The 20,034-nt window shown below is 43.7% G+C and overlaps 1 protein-coding gene and 1 non-coding gene across 2 annotated transcripts in view; one reads left to right on the forward strand and one right to left on the reverse strand.

Annotated features, from left to right (window-relative positions):
• Positions 1–20,034, reverse strand: part of LOC126281908 (uncharacterized) — a 1,469,616-nt gene that overhangs the window by 1,180,691 nt on the left and 268,891 nt on the right. The window lies entirely within an intron of this gene.
• On the forward strand, positions 4,498–4,572 carry Trnas-cga (transfer RNA serine (anticodon CGA)). The gene has a single exon. It is a non-coding gene; the product is annotated as a tRNA-Ser (tRNA).

Consider the following 20,034-nt stretch of genomic DNA (forward strand, 5'->3'; position numbering starts at 1 on the left):
CCTCTTTAAAATAAATGTTGTTCTAGCTATAATACCGTAACTTGTCGATCTATGACAAAACTTCCACTGCAACCGGGTGTTTGCTCCACAGACCTCCATACAATTTTTCTGCTGCTTATTAAAATATAGTTACGTCTGCTTTCATCCATTCAGTGCACTTCCCATGTTTGGTAGATTCTGATTTCCAGCATAATAAATAAATAACTTTTTGAAGCCACCATTATAATCACCATAATATGGGATGCACATGAGCTTGTCATAAGTGTTTATTGTTCTTATTGGCCAAGTGGAGTTCGGACTTGGCAGCTGGTGTACACGTGTTGACTGCTGGTTTGTTTACATTACGCTATTTGCATGGGTTGAGCGTATCGGTGTACTTCGACAACTGCATGATTTGAGTGTATCAGTGCAGTTCGAGTAACTGAGAGCAACTGGAGACAAATGCTTCTACTGGAGCACAAAAGTGCGGATTTTTCGTCTTTTATTAAAAGGCTGACCGAAAAGTGGGGTACCATCTGCCTCATTCTACTTTCCTTAGCATCTCCCCTACCTGTAACTCACTCGCACCCACTTGACCACCGCTGTAAGTCGCTTGTACCCACCACTCCAAATTACCCTTTTACTTTCTGCCATTCAGCACATCTCGTTACGTCTTTGTGTGTATCTCTCATTGTCTCCTGTGTCACAGCCATAGTCCTCTTTGTTCTATCCTACTGTCACAATTTCGTCTCACTGTTACTGTCTTCGTCTTGCTCTTAATATCTACGCAATTCCTTCTTTCTTAGTGTAGCTATCTCTTCTCACTGTGACTGTACCTCTCCTCCTTGTTATCATTGTCATATAATCTGTCTCTAATTACAATTTGCTCTCATCCACCTCCGCTTACTCTTTCTCTTTACTCCTACCCCTGACACTGTCTCCTTCACTCTTTTCATAGCATTGTTCTGCCAACTATTTCCCACTGCTACTGTCCCTCCCTCTTTCTCTTGCATTTCGCTCTTTCTGTAATACAACCATTCTCTACTATCTTCTAGTATTTATTAATTTTCCGTCTCTTTGCCAGTGCCACTACCTTCTTACAACTCGGCATAAAAAAGAGCGACTAAGTTCTCATGGAAACATTTCTGGGAAAATTTATAAAGGTTCCCAGGAAGTTCGAATGAGATATCTGATATCCCACTTTCTGGTCAGAATCTTTTAAATAAACAGAAGCATATTCGCATTTTTTGTGCTCCCACAGATTTTTCCACATGTCCCCTTCATTTTCCTGCTGCATCAGGGCATATAACTCAATTGATAAGAAGTGTATTGCTCACTAAAATTTAAATAGTCTTCTTATGTGAAATTAAAATAAAATAAAACTAATTTTGTTCCTCAGACTGGAATTTATGTGCCAAAAAAAAAAAATATTCAATGAGCTTCAGTACTACAACATGTCCCAAATGATAATGGAGACATTTTACGGCATATTTCTCCGTGCTACCTCACTTTATAAATTACGTTTTCGCCTCACACCTGATTTCACGTGCGTATTTTCCTCTACAAGTAGGGTGTCTTCGAACCTCTGTACCTCAGAAAAAGATTAGGATACGTAGAAAATTTTCGAAGTTGTTCGATATCTGGGTCTTAGGAATACATTTTTTTTTAAAAAAAATCAGACATTTGCTGTGTAGCCGTCTCGGAATCCTCGGCTGGGTTTTGGTACCCAAGAAACGAGATTTTTGGTGTCTTTCTCGATAACGGGTAAAGATTTTTGAAACAGGGAGATGACTCCTCTATATAAACGTCTACAAAAATATACCGATGATATTTGAACAATTTGCTGTGGTTATCAATTATTTAGATTTCCCTTCATACCGGATTTTACGTGTAGAAATATGTAGAAAAACTTTGATTATCTGAATCTTGAAAACGGTTAAATATCAAGAAAAGTTTCAAGGTTATTCGATATCGGCATCTTAGTAATAAACTACAAAAATTTCAACATTTGCTGTGCATAGCCGTCGTGGAATCCTTGTCTGTGTTTTTGTACGCTGACGACGACGAAGATATAATTAATGAAACCTTTTTGTTGAAGTTTTTCGAGGAGTTTTTCGTCCATGAGCTACTCGTGTCTCTGTAAGTCCCTACAAAGCACATTGCAGACCACATAAAATGCAAAAGAAACAACCGATTTGCTCCAATTGCCTAAGTAAGAGAAAGTGTTTAATGAAACTTCCTGGCAGATTAAAACTGTGTGCCCGACCGAGACTCGAACTCGGGACCTTTGCCTTTCGCGGGCAAGTGCTCTACCAACTCAGCTACCGAAGCACGACTCACGCCCGGTACCCACAGCTTTACTTCTGCCAGTACCTCGTCTCCTACCTTCCAAACTTTACAGAAGCTCTCCTGCGAACCATGCAGAACTAGCACTCCTGAAAGAAAGGATACTGCGGAGACATGGCTTAGCCACAGCCTGGGGGATGTTTCCAGAATGAGATTTTCACTCTGCAGCGGACTGTACGCTGATATGAAACTTCCTGGCAGATTAAAACTGTGTGCCCGACCGAGACTCGAACTCGGGACCTTTGCCTTTCGCGGGCAAGTGCTCTACCAACTCAGCTACCGAAGCACGACTCACGCCCGGTACCCACAGCTTTACTTCTGCCAGTACCTCGTCTCCTACCTTCCAAACTTTACAGAAGCTCTCCTGCGAACCATGCAGAACTAGCACTTCTGAAAGAAAGGATATTGCGGAGACATGGCTTAGCCACAGCCTGGGGCATGTTTCCAGAATGAGATTTTCACTCTGCAGCGGAGTGTACGCTGATATGAAACTTCCTGGCAGATTAAAACTGTGTGCCCGACCGAGACTCGAACTCGGGACCTTTGCCTTTCGCGGGCAAGTGCTCTACCAACTCAGCTACCGAAGCACGACTCACGCCCGGTACCCACAGCTTTACTTCTGCCAGTACCTCGTCTCCTACCTTCCAAACTTTACAGAAGCTCTCCTGCGAACCATGCAGAACTAGCACTCCTGAAAGAAAGGATATTGCGGAGACATGGCTTAGCCACAGCCTGGGGGATGTTTCCAGAATGAGATTTTCACTCTGCAGCGGAGTGTACGCTGATATGAAACTTCCTGGCAGATTAAAACTGTGTGCCCGACCGAGACTCGAACTCGGGACCTTTGCCTTTCGCGGGCAAGTGCTCTACCAACTGAGCTACCGAAGCACGACTCACGCCCGGTACCCACAGCTTTACTTCTGCCAGTACCTCGTCTCCTACCTTTCAAACTTTACAGAAGCTCTCCTGCGAACCATGCAGAACTAGCACTCCTGAAAGAAAGGATATTGCGGAGACATGGCTTAGCCACAGCCTGGGGCATGTTTCCAGAATGAGATTTTCACTCTGCAGCGGAGTGTACACTGATATGAAACTTCCTGGCAGATTAAAACTGTGTGCCCGACCGAGACTCGAACTCGGGACCTTTGCCTTTCGCAGGCACGTGCTCTACCAACTGAGCTACCGAAGCACGACTCACGCCCGGTACCCACAGCTTTACTTCTGCCAGTACCTCGTCTCCTACCTTCCAAACTTTACAGAAGCTCTCCCGCGAACCATGCAGAACTAGCACTCCTGAAAGAAAGGATATTGCAGAGACATGGCTTAGCCACAGCCTGGGGGATGTTTCCAGAATGAGATTTTCACTCTGCAGCGGAGTGTACGCTGATATGAAACTTCCTGGCAGATTAAAACTGTGTGCCCGACTGAGACTCGAACTCGGGACCTTTGCCTTTCGCGGGCAAGTGCTCTACCAACTGAACTACCGAAGCACGACTCACGCCCGGTACCCACAGCTTTACTTCTGCCAGTACCTCGTCTCCTACCTTTCAAACTTTACAGAAGCTCTCCTGCGAACCATGCAGAACTAGCACTCCTGAAAGAAAGGATATTGCGGAGACATGGCTTAGCCACAGCCTGGGGGATGTTTCCAGAATGAGATTTTCACTCTGCATATCAGCGTACACTCCGCTGCAGAGTGAAAATCTCATTCTGGAAACATCCCCCAGGCTGTGGCTAAGCCATGTCTCCGCAATATCCTTTCTTTCAGGAGTGCTAGTTCTGCATGGTTCGCAGGAGAGCTTCTGTAAAGTTTGGAAGGTAGGAGACGAGGTACTGGCAGAAGTAAAGCTGTGGGTACCGGGCGTGAGTCGTGCTTCGGTAGCTCAGTTGGTAGAGCACTTGCCCGCGAAAGGCAAAGGTCCCGATTTCGAGTCTCGGTCAGGCATACAGTTTTAATCTGCCAGGAAGTTTCATATCAGTGTACAGTCCGCTGCAGAGTGAAAATCTCATTCTGGAAACATCCCCCAGGCTGTGGCTAAGCCATGTCTCCGTAATATCCTTTCTTTCAGGAGTGCTAGTTCTGCAAGGTTCGCAGGAGAGCTTCTGTAAAGTTTGGAAGGTAGGAGACGAGGTACTGGCAGAAGTAAAGCTGTGGGTACCGGGCGTGAGTCGTGCTTCGATAGCTCAGTTGGTAGAGCACTTGCCCGCGAAAGGCAAAGGTCCCGAGTTCGAGTCTCGGTCGGGCACTCAGTTTTAATCTGCCAGGAAGTTTCATATCAGCGTACACTCCGCTGCAGAGTGAAAATCTCACTCTGGAAACATCCCCCAGGCTGTGGCTAAGCCGTGTCTCCGCAATATCCTTTCTTTCAGGAGTGCTAGTTCTGCATGGTTCGCAGGAGAGCTTCTGTAAAGTTTGGAAGGTAGGAGACGAGGTACTGGCAGAAGTAAAGCTGTGGGTAGCGGGCGTGAGTCGTGCTTCGGTAGCTCAGTTGGTAGAGCACTTGCCCGCGAAAGGTAAAGGTCCCGAGTTCGAGTCTCGGTTGGGCACACAGTTTTAATCTGCCAGGAAGTTTCATATCAGCGTACACTCCGCTGCAGAGTGAAAATCTCATTCTGGAAAGTGTTTAATATTCATACTTTGACACGGTACTAAAGTGACACTAATATGATCCTTCTGTTTGGTATACAAATGGTACCTAGCCCAGGGCTTTCTAGAACCCTTGACACTACCTTTCTATCACAAAACTCCGTTCTTATGCGCGCAGTTTTGGAACATATTAGTTATGTGTGCTGTTGTATGCCTATCGATTTCCGGGCGGATGCATGCTTAGCATTCAACAACATTCGTACCCTTCACTGAAACGAGTTAGTCAATTTTGGACTGATACGTTTTATACATCACTGCTATTACACCCATTTTTTTAAATCCATATGATAATTGCACCTATTGATAGATATCTTCTATGATATCGTGGAGTATGTCAGTGATTGCAAAGATCGAGCCGCTAACAAGTATCTCGTTTCATACTTACATTCTGCATATTTAGTTGCACATTCTCTGTTTAATGAGTTGCGCGATTCTGCAACGGTCACGGGCGAGACACCGTAGGCAATAAAGGGAGGACGTTCTTGGACAGTGGTCAAGTCCCTGTGGTGAAAGGAAGACCTTAAAGAGTTGGTACATTTGGAACAGAGGGCATGGGCGTCACCTCTGGCTGGCAGGTAAACTTTGCCACATATGCTGTATTGTCTGCTATGGTAACAGCCAGGGCATGTGTGACCTAAATTATTTAGAGCTGCAGCCCACTGTGTGAGCGGGGAGTCCTAAAAAGCTTAATCTGTGGCACAATGGCAGGGTCTGGGCCAGTTAAAAAAAATATCTACGAGTCGGTATTTCAGCTCGAAGGAAGTCCTGATGCGAATGCTTTTCGCTGACCGGGCCTTTAGAGGAACCTTAAGGAAGCCAAGCTGGAGGAAAGATAGTCATCTCGATGCTTTCACATGGGAAGCTGTGTGATGGTTATCGTTAAAACTTTTTCTTCACCTCTTTGTGGGCGAGGTCCATATAGACAGCCTATTTCTCTCCCACAGCGTGAGAAGGCAACTTATTGGCCGACTTAAAAATAGTTGCTAGGTTACGCGTTGGACCACAGTTTGCAGAAATCTTTGCGTTAATCATTGACAGAGCCATTCACATTCATGGAAGAGCATTTGTGTGGACTTTGTGCATAGGAGAGGGGAAATGTAAAATTTCTGGGACACGCTATGTGGAGACGTGAAACTAGAAATACTTGGTTGGGAAACACTGTGAGAGTCACAGCCTGCTATCTCGAAAATCACATCATCTCATCATCACTGATGAGCTGTTGCCGCCAGCAGGCCACAACCGGGGTAGCTCTTGTCACCCTGAGTAGTTAATTGTGGTGAAAATAGCTAGCAGGGTGGATTATCACGTGAGGATTATGGGTAGGGGTCTTCGATTTGTTTCATCTTAACATAGTTAGACTACGTATTTCAAAACCTATCCCACAGTTGAGGGCTCATTCATAGCGAAGTGAGTGTAGGTTTTTGTATGTGGAACCTACATCTTGTCTCCTTGTATTATCGGAGCTGTTACTGCGCATTCAGCTATTATTATGAATTTTGGAGAACGATTTGTTGAGATGATGGTCTTTCACATCTTACCTATGCCTTCCTCGACTGGTCAGGCCTTTATAATATGCAGTTAAATCGTTTGAGTGTTCAACATTGGACCAATACTTTCAATTAGGTAGATAGCCGACCCCCTACAGTTATTAATCGTTAATGATTTTGTGAGAACCGTCACCAAGGGCTGATTTATGAAGGCCACTTTCTCTCGTTATATGTTTTGTTTCGTGATGTGCTAATTTCCATATCTGTGTTCTCGGCTGGTTCAGCTGGAAATGGCTGATAAAAAGGAAGGTAGATTAGCTCGAGCAGATGTTTCGCGTTATATTCAGTACCAGATAATTATGTCTTTATAGTTTTCTTGATTCTGGTTTTTGCATATTTGAGTAAAGGTACAGGGGGAGTATATGAGTACAGTTTTATTGCTTTTGAGGTGAATAGTAAATATAATTGCATTATTTCACCTCAGAACGCACATGGGGAATTAATCACAGTTAATTAACACATTCAAGTTCATTCTCTGTGATAAAAAATGTTATACCACAACCTCATTACGTGGTCATTCACTCTAGTTGAATTTGGGTAGAGCTTTTCTGTTGTGTTATAATATAGTCAAAATGGAATGTACAATTATTTTAAATATTATGGAAAGACTAAGCTACACTCGTCCATCCATAACTGTGTGTTCTTTGATTGCTCTGTCAGATGGCTCATCAGAATTACAACATATGAGATATTAATTCACTTTATTACATGAATGTTAAAAAGTTTTATCTAACTTGTTACAGTTATTTGCCACAGAAGTGCTTGATGATTTACAGCTGCCATCACGTGATGCATGCAATTACAACTCTTTTTTCGACATACAATATTCAACATCTAAAATTACATTTCTGTCTGAGATTTGACTAGCTCTCTAGTCCTATTCGGTGAAGTTGGCATCTTCAGCTGAGTTCACAAACTCGGGCAGAGCACTTCCATGCTTGGCTCTACATTGACCTCCGTGTGAGGATGCTGCTATGCTGAGAGAGTGGGCGCGTCTTCTTTAGCCTCTCCCATTCTTCATTGCGGATTGCAGCGAGACATAGGTAATCCCTGTGGAACCGATGCGTCTTGCCGACTCTGTTGTGGCACCGCGATCTTTGAACCTTACCCAACTAAACTTTTCGTTTGAGATACATGTTTACTATAACCAAAATACAGGTAAGTAACACATTTGATAAAGTACTACGAGTAATGCTAGTCACTGGATGGAAAACCAAGTTTTATTTGGAAAGGGTGCACAGACAATTCATTATTAATACTCTCAGTGGTATGCCTCAGGTTAGAATATGTAAATTTATTTGCAATTATTCTTCCTAGCCTATGACATCCAAAATCACAGCTGCTGCAATTATTCTCGCAGAGTTTGTATCAGCTTTTGGGTTCGGTAAATTTGAATTACACAACAGCATGCGTTGCTTTCTGCACTTTACAGCGGCGAAAAAATGAACTTCTCTCACGATGTGAGAAAAATATTGCCCTCCATTGTTCTCGAAACCGTTAATCCACACGTGGAGGGGTTGTTTATTTTTGCAGTCATTTAATCTCTTCGACACACAAGGAAAGAGTGACATCAGTATGAGGACCTACATCGTGTTGCGCACGTAGAATCTTTGCATGATAATAATGTACAAAGACACACTTGTCACAAGAAGTGATCAAATTATCTAGCAAATCAGATAATGGTTTTATAAACCCTTCTCAAAGCTATTTCCTGTACTACATCTGCAGGAAATGTCACTTACAAAGTTAGAGGAATAGTATGTGACACTTTCAGGATAATTTTATGATGAGAATAATAATTTTTTTAAAGTTTTTACTCCTTTTGATACATATGGTTAACATGTCGGATTTTTTGAATGAAAGAAGTGTATTCCTGAAAAGTGGATTTTTTTGAGTTAGTCTTAGATCAAATTTAAAACTCATTCCAGGTATTCAGTCTACCCGAACCTCGTTCTCGGGTATTTCACGGTCCCTTTCGATCTTGGAAAAATTCTGTTTCTTGTTATTAATTGCAAATGTGTCGACGGGCTCCATGTCGTTTCTACAGCGCGACTCCATTATTCGACATTATTTTATCGCTGTCGGCCAAAAATATGATAGTGGGATCAATTCATTGCATTGCTATTTCAGCGATGTCGTGTTGTTAAGTTCTCCATAATTCGGTACACAACGTTCAACAGTTAAATTGTGATGCAAATTATCGCTGCCCTGCTGCTGCACGATTGTCCACAGATAAATTCCAAGAACCAGCACTGGACAAGAAACATACCTCGCTCGCAATATACAATCAACCACAAACTATAATGGTAAGCACAGACAGTGGGTAGTGAGGCGATACACAGTAGCAAGCGCCTCCAAGCCAGTGGTCGTCAAATCTTTTTTGTTAAAGAGCCAGTACTGACAATGTGAGATACACCTCGGGCCACGAACGTACCGATTTCATTCCTAACTGGTAAACTACGGACGTTGGACAGAAAAATGCAAACACCATGAGAAATGCTTGAACATGAACGCAGTTGTTACCAAAGCGAGAAGGTGGCACTGCTGTGTTTGACCACGAACGGTACCTGTGCGAAGTCCTCTATGTATTACAAATGTCATTAGCGGCCATAACAGTACTCTATGTAGTTGTGAGAGCTTTCTGTCGGCCTTAAGTGAATTCGAAAGTGGGCAAATCTTTGGTGCTCATATGGTGGATACTTACGTAACCAAGGTAGCTGAAATGATAGATGTTTCAAGAGGACCCGCATCAAAGATTTCTACAGTATACAGGGAAAGCGGAAAAACATCGTCCGCTACGTCACAATGACAACGATATTGTTTGAACAGTGATCATGGCAGACTGTCATAGATGGGGTCTGTGAAGAAAAACAAGAGGACGAGAGCTGCGCAAATCAGTGCAGAACTGAATGTCGTCCTTGCGGACTCTGTCATCATCATCAAAAGGAAGCTCCAGAAGCAGCGAACTGCAGGACGAGCTGGAATCCCAAAACAGTGATGCAGATGCGCGTAACAGGAACACATGGTTAACGTGGATTACGAGGCAAAGAAGACAGCATTTTACAGGACGAGTCCTGTTGCAGGCTGTTTGCAGCTTCTGGTCTGGTTTACGTACGAAGAGTGAAACACGTAAGGGGTTCAGTGATGATTTGGACAAGCATATCACGATATTCTGTGGTCCCCATGGTTACTCTGCAAGGCCACATTACTGTCAAGGATTACGTGACCATTTTGCTTGATCTGGTGCACCTTAAGGTACAGTGTTTCCTTCCCAAAGGCGATTCTGGATTCCCAAACGACAGGGCTCCTCAGTCTGGAACCGCGTGACCGCTACGTTCGCAGGTTCGAATCCTGCCTCGGGCATGGATGTGTGTGATGTCCTTAGGTTTAAGTAGTTCTAAGTTCTAGGGGACTGATCACCACAGATGTTAAGTCCCATAGTGCTCAGAGCCATTTTGACAGGGCTCCTGTTGACGCAGCTCGTATATTCCAAAACTGGTTCTGTGAGCACGAGGATGAGAGGTCGCATCTTCCGCGGCCACCCGTTCGCCCTTGTGGTATACCTTGGAGAAAAGGGTACGTGATTGCTTTCCACCATCGTCGTTACCAGAACTTTCCACTGTTTCGCAGGAAGAATGGTACAAGATTTCCTTGAAGATCATACAGGACCTGTATTTATCCACTACGTGACGAGCGGAAGCTGTTTTGAATCGTTTTGAACCCCATAGGGCTTCCTACACCGTTTTAGACATGGCAAAGCCATGAGTTATTTGTGTTTTTATATTGTTGTCGACTACCTGTGTACAAATTAGTACGTTATGAGCACCCAGTTGACAATACACAGTAAGCGCGAAAAAAATTGGCAGCCAGCCACTACGTACTAATCGTTAGAAGTCAGCACCATATGGAGCACTTCCTTTAGATTGCTGCCGCGCATTCTAGGGCGCAATGTCACGGATTCTGCGGCCCCTCCCACCGGAGGTTCGAGTCCTACCTCAGGCATGGGTGTGTGTTGTTCTTATCGTAAGTTAGTGTAAGTTGGTTTAAGTAGAGTGTAAGTCTAGGGACCGATGACCTCAGCGAATTGGTCCTGTAGGAATTCACACACACACACATTTAGATTGCTGATACTCTCAGCGCCAGCAAAGTTGTGATACTGCAATTGCCTGACGGAGTTTTGCTGTGTTGGCTTGGTGAGTGGATTATTAATTGATTAATTACAGTTGATGACTTGTCTATATTCAATTGTTAGTTGCAAGTGTAACGTGGTGTCCTATCTGCGCAATGCACTGCATGTGCAAGGCTCTTATTATCCCCCTATTTACATTTTTGTTACTGAACTGAGGATTTTTATTTCAACCAGCAAAGTGTGGAGATCAAGTTAAGGGCTCCGCACGCATAATTATAACTATAACAGGTCTATTAAACGCGCAAACAACACAGGCAGCATTGCAGTAAAAATCAGAAGCAGATTTTTCTGCCTGAAACCATTGCAAGTGAGATCGATGCTGAGCTCGGTCGAAGGAGGGGGGGGGGGGGAGGTGATCTTATAACACCCACAGAGATGGTCGCCCAAGTCGGCATCCAGTGCGGAAGCGTCACTTTGACCTTACCCTAGACTGGACGCCCACACCCGACAATGGCGTCGCCGCTGCCGGGCGACAGTGGGACCTTCCGCGAATTCTGAAAACGGCGTCAGTGTGGTGCTCGGGTCAGTGACCTCAGACAACGGGCGCCTCCCGTAACCAGTGCTGACTGGACAACCGCTGGGCATCCAGACAACGAGCGCCAGTGACGGTGACTGGGTACCTCACAAGAAAATTGTTGCTATTGGACGGACAACACTGGCCTGACGGCTACAGAAGTTAGACACTCGCATTTTGGCTTCTAAGTGAAGCGGTCGCTTTTGCTCCGATCCCCCGTGCGACGGAGTGATAGCAAAGCTTTGTATTTCGTTCGGCAGTCCAGACATTATTTTTACACACACGTGATCGCGTGGGACACTCACAGTTGCAACAAGACGCTGAGCCACATCTCGCCACCACTAGGGGAGCGGCTGCTACGGTTTCGACGTTAAAGAGAACATCACGGGTTAAATATCAGTCCCTATTCAAATCGCTCTTGTAGAGGTAGGTACAGAAGTGCTCATTGTGAGTCATATGTGCAATGCAGTGCGTGCTCAGAGGTGCCAATCAGTACTGAAAACTGAGAAAGAAGTTAAGTCAGATATTGGGTGTAGGAGTCATGTCAGGGGAATTCTTTGTGGAATTCCGAGTTAACATAATGCTCGACCTGCATACCGCCTCACGGTGAGACCTATTCGGAGGACGACCCCGCAAGATGTAGCCTGTATCATTTTAAAATACGGCTGAGAAACGTAGACAGCACGAATATTTGACTCGGGCCGCATGCGCCCTGCGGGCGTCAGTTTGACGGCCACCGCTCCAAGCCGTAGAGCGACTCTGGCGCATCTGTCTGAAGTACATACTTCAGGGCAAGCGTAGATCTTTTGCCATTAATATTCGTGTTAGTCTAGGTATGGTGAGAGTTTTCAACCATTGTAGTGTTCTTTATAGCTGATGTAAAGGACTGCGTTAAGAGTTACAGGCACGTTAACAATGCAACAGTAAAATTTTTTCGAGTATATAATTTTTTGAGAGTAAGAAGCAGAAGCAATGGCCCATTGTTACGCATACCCCATCGCTGCCACATAACCAGGAGAGTAAATAGCTGCAGAGTGAGATGTTGAATAGAGACAGTACGTTGGTAACACAGAACGCGTCATGCTATTTCACATAACAGCAAAGTATAGGAATTATCGACATTTCGAAAAATATTGCTATTTATACCGGGTGATCAAAAAGTCAGTATAAATTTGAAAACTTCATAAACCACGGAATAATGTAGATAGAGAGGTAAAAATTGGCACACATGCTTGGAATGACATGGGGTTATATATATAAAAGAAAAAAACACGTTCACAAAATGTCCGACAGATGGCGCTGGACAGCAAAACTGCTACCGTGACGGGTGAGAGGTACGCCGATATGTTACAGAACCGCATCATCCCCAGCCTGGCTGATAAACACCTGCTGGAACGTACGATGTTTATGCAGGATGTCGCTCCACCCCATATTGCTAGAGGTGTGAAAGATCTCTTGCGCGCGTCGTTTGGTGATGATCGTGTGCTCGGCCACCACTTTCGTCATGCGTGGCCTCCCAGGTCCCCAGACCTCAGTCCGTGCGATTATTGGCTTTGGGGTTACCTGAAGTCGCAAGTGTATAGTGATCGACCGACAGCTCTAGGGATACTGAAAGACAACATCTGACGCCAATGCCTCACCATAACTCCGGACATGCTTTACAGTGCTGTTCACAACATTATTCCTCGACTACAGCTATTGTTGAGGAATGATGGTGGACACCTTGAGCATTTCCTGTAAAGAACATCATCTTAGCACAACAAAGTAAGACAAAGCAAATTATTGTTATTCTGATTAGATGAAGCGCCATCTGTCGGACATTTTTTGAACTTTTGAATTTGTTTGGTTCTAATAAAACCCCATGTCATTCCAAGCATGTGTGTCAATTTGTACCTCCCTATCTACATTATTCCTTAATTTATTCAGTTTTCAAATTTATACTAACTTTTTGATCACTCGGTACATCAGTATTAGAACTATCGATATATCGACGATATAGCTACATTTTTGCGATGTTCAGGCTTTCATAATTGCGCTTAAGACATACTTTACTCGTCAATTGATGTTAATAATCACTGTTTTTCGCCCATCCTGTCATCTAGAAAAAACATAGGTTCATGAAGCGTGTGTAGTATCATATTGATATATGACACGTAATAAAGAAGATTATAGACATAAAAGCCCGAGTTTGACACAAAAGCAAAAAATTTGGAGAAATTAAAGGAAGAGAATATTTGAAAACTGCACTCAACTTGTGTGCGCTAGGAATTCCGCATCTTTCATTTTGGAATGAGTTTCATTTTCTTCAAACAACGTCAGCGGTAGTCTTACTTTTACGCCCTCGTTTCCAACCATCTTGGTGCTATGCAGCTGGGGTGTTCAGAAAGAGAACTCCGCATCATTAGGGTTTTATAGGGGAAGTATAGTAATGTTACATCTGAAGTGTTTACTCAATACCTGCATATTCTCTTAGGGGTTTACAAGTACTATTTATCATTTGGGAGAACTGTTTCCTTACAGAACATAAATTAATTATGTCAGTGTAATTAACCAGATCTTTATATTCTGTTTATTTTAAAAGCATTGAAAATTTTCCAGTAAACAATAAAATCAGACAAAGCTTCTACAAAGTACGTATTTTCGACAAGCACAGTCCTTTAATATAACATATTTAATATAACATATATAAGTAATGACACATTTCTGTATCAAATGGCACATAATTTTTTTTTTCAAAGAAGAATCGCATTTACACGAAAATCCTGTATCCATGCGTTTATAAAATTGGATGTATGAATGTATGTGTGTGTGTGTGTGTGTGTGTGTGTGTGTGTGTGTTACCTAGCATAGTTCACGAGATATGACGCCATAAACAATGAGATACGTGAAAAACTGTCACATCATACGTGCCGTTTCAATTTATTTCTTCTGTACTACCAACACTATTCGCAATAAATTTCTGCGACGGTATACGCATGTGCCGCTAAATGGACCTGCAAAGTTATATCACTGTAGCACACATAGTTCAGCAGATATGACGTCATCAACACCGAGATGCGTAATAACTGCCGCATCGTACATGACGTTTAAATTTATTACGTCTTCATTACTAAATCTATCAACAACACATTTTGCAGACAGTATGCACATAAGTGTTTTTGTACCTACAAAATTACGTTATTGTATGACATATAGATCAAGTGACATGACGTCATATACACTGAAATGCGTGAGGAACTATCGCATCATGCTTGAAGTTCTAATACATTTATTACTAAGACGATTCGACAGTCGAGTCAACTTACGGAAATCTCTGACACCTGAATCGCTTTTGACGGCTTTCAACTGCGAAGCGCGAACGGCTGTAGTCAAAACATTAGCCGTCTATAGAGCTATGAATAAGCGCTGCCGTAGAGACGTTGACAAAATCGCGTAGAGGACGCGAGAAGCAGTTTCGCCCAGTGTACGGAAGCTATGCGTCTTAGATGGGATACTGTATTTATAGATTTGTACGTGATGAATGTTTCTTTGTACGACTGTTTCATAATTTCAAAGGCATTTTCACGAATAGACGTAAATGAAATTTCTTTGATATTATACAAAAACACAATACATTATTTGTTTCTAATAGATAATTGGCAAGATGAATACACCGGTAATGTCGTCATGTTCTTCTGCTAGTTATACATAATTTACCTCAGCTATCAGTAACACACAGATGATTTACCGAAAATTCTGTACGACACACACTACGACCTTCTTAAACGCAAACAATTTTAGCTTCTGGCAGAGATCACCGACAACACAGCAAATTTAAAAAAGGCTCAGGAGAAATCTTTAAATATATACTTAAAAAAAAGAATGAAACAGTTCCCAGAGAAACAGATATACACTACTGGCCATTAAAATTGCTGCACCAAGAAGAAATGCAGATGATAAACAGGTATTCATTGGATAAATATATTTTACTAGAACTGACATGTGATTACATTTTCGCGCAATTTTGGTGCATAGATCCTGAGAAATCAGTACCCAGAACAACCACCTCTGGCCGTAATAACGGCCTTGATACGCCTGGACATTGACTCAAACAGAGTTTGGGTGACGTGTACAGGAACAGCTACCCATGAAGCTTCAACACGATACCACAGATCATAAAGAGTAGAGACTGGCGTCTTGTGACGAGCCAGTTGCTCGGCCACCATTGACCAGACGTTTACAATTGGTGAGAGATTTGGAGAATGTGCTGACCAGGGCAGCAGTCGAACATTTTCGGTATCCAGAAAGGCCCGTACAGGATCTGCAACATGCGGTCGTGCTTTATCCTGGTGAAATGCAGGGTTTCGCAGGAATCGAATGAAGGCTAGAGCAACGGGTCGTAACAAATGGTTCAAATGGCTCTGAGCACTATAGGACTTAACATCTGTGGTCAGCAGTCCCCTAGAACTTAGAAGTACTTAAACCTAACTAACCCAAGGACATCACACCCATCCATGCCCGAGGCAGGATTCGAACCTGCGACCGTACCAGTCGCGCGGTTCCGGACTGAGCGCCTTAAGGGTTGTAACACATTTGAAATGTAACGTCCACTGTTCAAAGTGCCGTCAATGCGAACAAGAGGTGACCGAGACGTGTAACCAATGGCACCCCATACCATCACGCAGGGAGATAGGCCAGTATGGCGATGAAGAATACACGCTTCCAATATGCGTTCACCGCGATGTCGCCAAACACGGATGCGGCCATCATGATGCTGTAAAAAGAACCTGGATTCATCCGAAAAAATAACGTTTTGCCATTCGTGCACTCAGGTTCGTCTTTGAGTACTTCATCGCAGGCGCTCCTGTCTGTGATGCACCGTCAAGGGTAACCGCAGCTGATAGTCCATGCTGCTGCAAATGTCGCCGAACTGTTCGTGCAGATGGTTGTTGTCTTGGAAATCTGTTGACTCAGGGATCGAGACGATCCGTTACCGTCATGGGAATAAGATGCTTGTCATCTCGACTGCTAGTGATACGAGGCTGTAGGGATCCAGCACGGCCTTCCGTATTACCCTCCTGAATCCACCGATTCCATATTCTGCTAACAGTCATTGGATCTCGACCAACGCGAGCAGCAATGCCACGACACGATAAACCGCAATCACGATAGGCTACAATCCGACCTTTATAAAAGTCGGAAACGTGATAGTAAGCATTTCTGCTTCTTATACGAGGCATCACAACAACGTTTCACCGGGCAATGCCGCTCAACTGTTCTTTGGGTATGAGAAATCGGTTGGAAACTTTCCTCATGTCAGCACGTTTTAGGTGTTGCCAGTGGCGCCAACCTGTTATGAATGCTCTAAAACGCTAGTCATTTGCATACCACAGCATCTTCTTCCTGTTGGTTAAATATCACGTCTGTAGCACGCCATCTTCGTGGTGTAGCAATTTTAACGGCAAGTAGTGTATTATCACAGTTGTAAAAGTAACTCATATTACTTAATATTTTCACAAGTTCTATTTAAAAATGGCTCTGAGCGCTATATGACTTAACACCTGTGGTCATCAGTCCCCTAGAACATAGAACTAATTTAACCTATCTAACCTAAGGACATCACACACATCCATGCCCGAGGCAGGATTCGAAACTGCGACTGTAGCGGTCACGCGGTTCCAGACTGTGGCGCCTAGAACCCCACGACCACCCCGGTCGGCCGAGTTCTGTTTATTTCACCAACCGAACAACAAAAATTGTCATTTAACTTATACAGAATGATTCGGTGATGACGTTACAAACTTTCACACATTATGAAGAAGGGTAAATGTATCAATTTGAGGTTAGGGAGCCTTCTCCATACATGACCGTATCGAAAACTATAAGACAAAATCGGTGTGATATCTCTACCAGTTTAGTATAAGTATCTTTACTATAGTCGCTAAGAATGTTTGGTAGGCATATTTCAGATGTGGTAGTGTGGTCCAAAGAAAGGATAAAAGCCTAATAAATATAGGCTCTAAAATGTATACCTTAAGAGCTATGAGCACTTGTTTATGTCCGATGTTGCCAAACAGGTCTACTGCAATCTCTTTGGTTCCTACATATTTCAAGGAGGTAATATGCACCAAAACAAAATAAGTCCAGTGAATACGACGTCTAGAATGCTTACCTTAAGAGCTATGGGGACTTGTTCAGTAGAAGAGAGGTGCATCACTATGGCGAAGATGAACAAGTGCTCATCGCTCCTCAGGCAACTCGCTCAACTGTTCACCGTCAAGCTTCCAGCTGCCATGGCTTCTACAGTTGCAAGCCGCCCCATACGCGGCGTACGGATAGTGGTAAGAAATGCTGCTGTCGCAGGCACCTACTAGCGTCACCACGGTCATACTGTGACATGAAACGGCACCGGTATTCCTCCGCTGACTGGTACTCAGGCCGCCGTTCAGTCCCTTCGACCTTCGAAAGCCAGTTCCGCTCCGGGCTGCAGACCGACCGTCAGCCACCTTGAATCTATGCTTCCGACCGCAGCGCCTGCCGCCGCTGTTGCTACCCATCAGACTGTGCAGTCTCGCACCTGCGTCGGGATCACCAACCGCTGGACGACCGCCAGCCGCTACCACGCTTGGACTTGCGTTTGACGGTACATGAGCTCACAGTATCACGGTAAAGTGCCGCTGATCATCCAAGGTACCTCCCGGCTCATCAGCATGGACCCTGCCGTAGTGAGCAACCGCTACACAACACTTGTGCTCAAGTGTGGACCGTCGTCCTCTGAAGCCATGCAGAGATTATTTGAAGGTTAATAAAGAATAGTTGTTATTTCAACGCGTGCATATCATTCACTACTTTGGTACAGCACTCGGCCAAGGATATTTCAACTGCTTACCGAGTTTTCTTACAGTAGCGATTTCCAGACGAAGTGAAATGGCGACCCAGTACCAATCCCTTATGTTAGGTGCCGTTGATTTTTCAGCCCATTTTGGTGAGAAACATTGTTCAAGAAAGAGCCGAAAGAGATGCAGGCAGTCTAAGTGATGGGAAGTGGAGAAACCTTGAGTCACCGTGAAGGCAACTCAAGGCGTTTTCATACATACACTAGACCGAGCGAGGTGGCGCAGTGGTTAGCAAACTGGACTCGCATTCGGGAGGACGACGGTTCAATCCCGTCTCCGGCCATCCTGATTTAGGTTTTCCGTGATTCCCTAAATCGTTTCAGGCAAATGCCGGGATGGTTCCTTTGAAAGGGCACGGCCGATTTCCTTAACTATCCTTCCCTAACCCGAGCTTGCGCTCCGTCTCCAATGACCTCGTTGTCGACGGGACGTTAAACACTAACCACCACCACCACCACCACCATACATACATTGACAGTCAAAAGTTTTCGATAACCTGTCACCACTACAAATTCGCGTCTAAAACAGGGATTTCATTTTGAATTTTCTATCATATCCCCATTCTAATAATAAAACAAGTATGAACATGTGAAGACTAAGAGCCTCTGTTGGGTATTTGTCTGGTTACTCGGCTAGAGGTGCGCAAATGAGTATCCACGACAACACTAACGTGCATTTACCTAAGACTGTTCCATTCGAATAGACCTCATTTCTTTCAGCTATCAGTTTACATTAGTTTACGGTTTACTGTGTTCATCTAGCTCTGTTTTTGTATACCTGATCATGTTCATATCGTATTATCTCCAAATGGAACGGTAGCTGCGATCGGAATTGAAAAACGCGCTGTAATTGTAGCTCTGCATCACGATAGCTATTCTAGTAAGACCATGGCAAACAAGTTGGTGAAGCGCAATGGACAGTGGCGTAGAGTTTTCAGTGATTCAAACAAACTGGTACCAATGCAACATCGTAGGGGGAAGATCAATTAATACATGTACGGAGTGAACATCAGGGGACTCATACTGCTCCAATGCCCGTCTCAACAGCGCAACGCCGTGTCCGTGAGCAAGGTTTCAAGGAATGTATAGTGGGCAAAAGACATTTATTATGCAAACAAAATAAAATGAAAACATTGCAATTGGCAAAGCAACATAAAAGCTGGAGCGTGCTGCCATTCTCCAAAGTTTTATTCAAGGACAAGTCCAAGTCTGAAGCATTTGGAACCATCGTCAAATGTTTATACGTCGAGGTCGTGGAGAATGTACAACGAATCAGTGTGTGACACCAACGGTATTGCATCGTGGAGTGTCCGTCATGGTGTGGGGATGTTTTGCGGGTGAAAAGTCGGTGATTAATTGAGAATTACTCCAACATTAAAAAAGGAAGGGATTCACTGGATGCTGATTAACAACGCACTTCCATCTGTCAAGAGATTTATTAGTTGTAGGTGTTGCAGAACGACAGTGATCCCAAACACGCCTCTAAATTGAATAGAGCGTGTCAATAGAAAAGAGAGATGTGGGAAACGGTAGAATATGATTCGGCCAAGTTAAGGATTTGAGTCCCATTGAACTTCTATAGAGTGAACTTGACAGAGACATCAGAAAACTCAGGTCCTCTAATCTATGGAATAATTTACAGACGTGTTGGACTGCAACAGCTGCAAAAACAGAACAAAATCTCATCTCCAGAATGCCAGGAGTACGCGCAGCTATTTCGAGGGCAAAGAGGGATTCACTTTTTTCAAGAGACAAAAACTCTAAACCCTATTGTATTATGTTTAATAATAGAGGAAATATTTATTTAGTTTATCTATTTAGTTTGTGCGATGTGTTCGTACGTTTAAATAGAGTATATAGCTTACTTCATTGGTGACTGAAAACTTTTGGCCGCTAGTGTACGTCTCGCAACCCATCAGAGACGACGACGCAAGATAT

This window comes from Schistocerca gregaria, chromosome 7 (genome assembly GCF_023897955.1).
Source record: "Schistocerca gregaria isolate iqSchGreg1 chromosome 7, iqSchGreg1.2, whole genome shotgun sequence".
In the NCBI taxonomy this organism is placed as follows: Eukaryota; Metazoa; Arthropoda; class Insecta; order Orthoptera; family Acrididae; genus Schistocerca; species Schistocerca gregaria.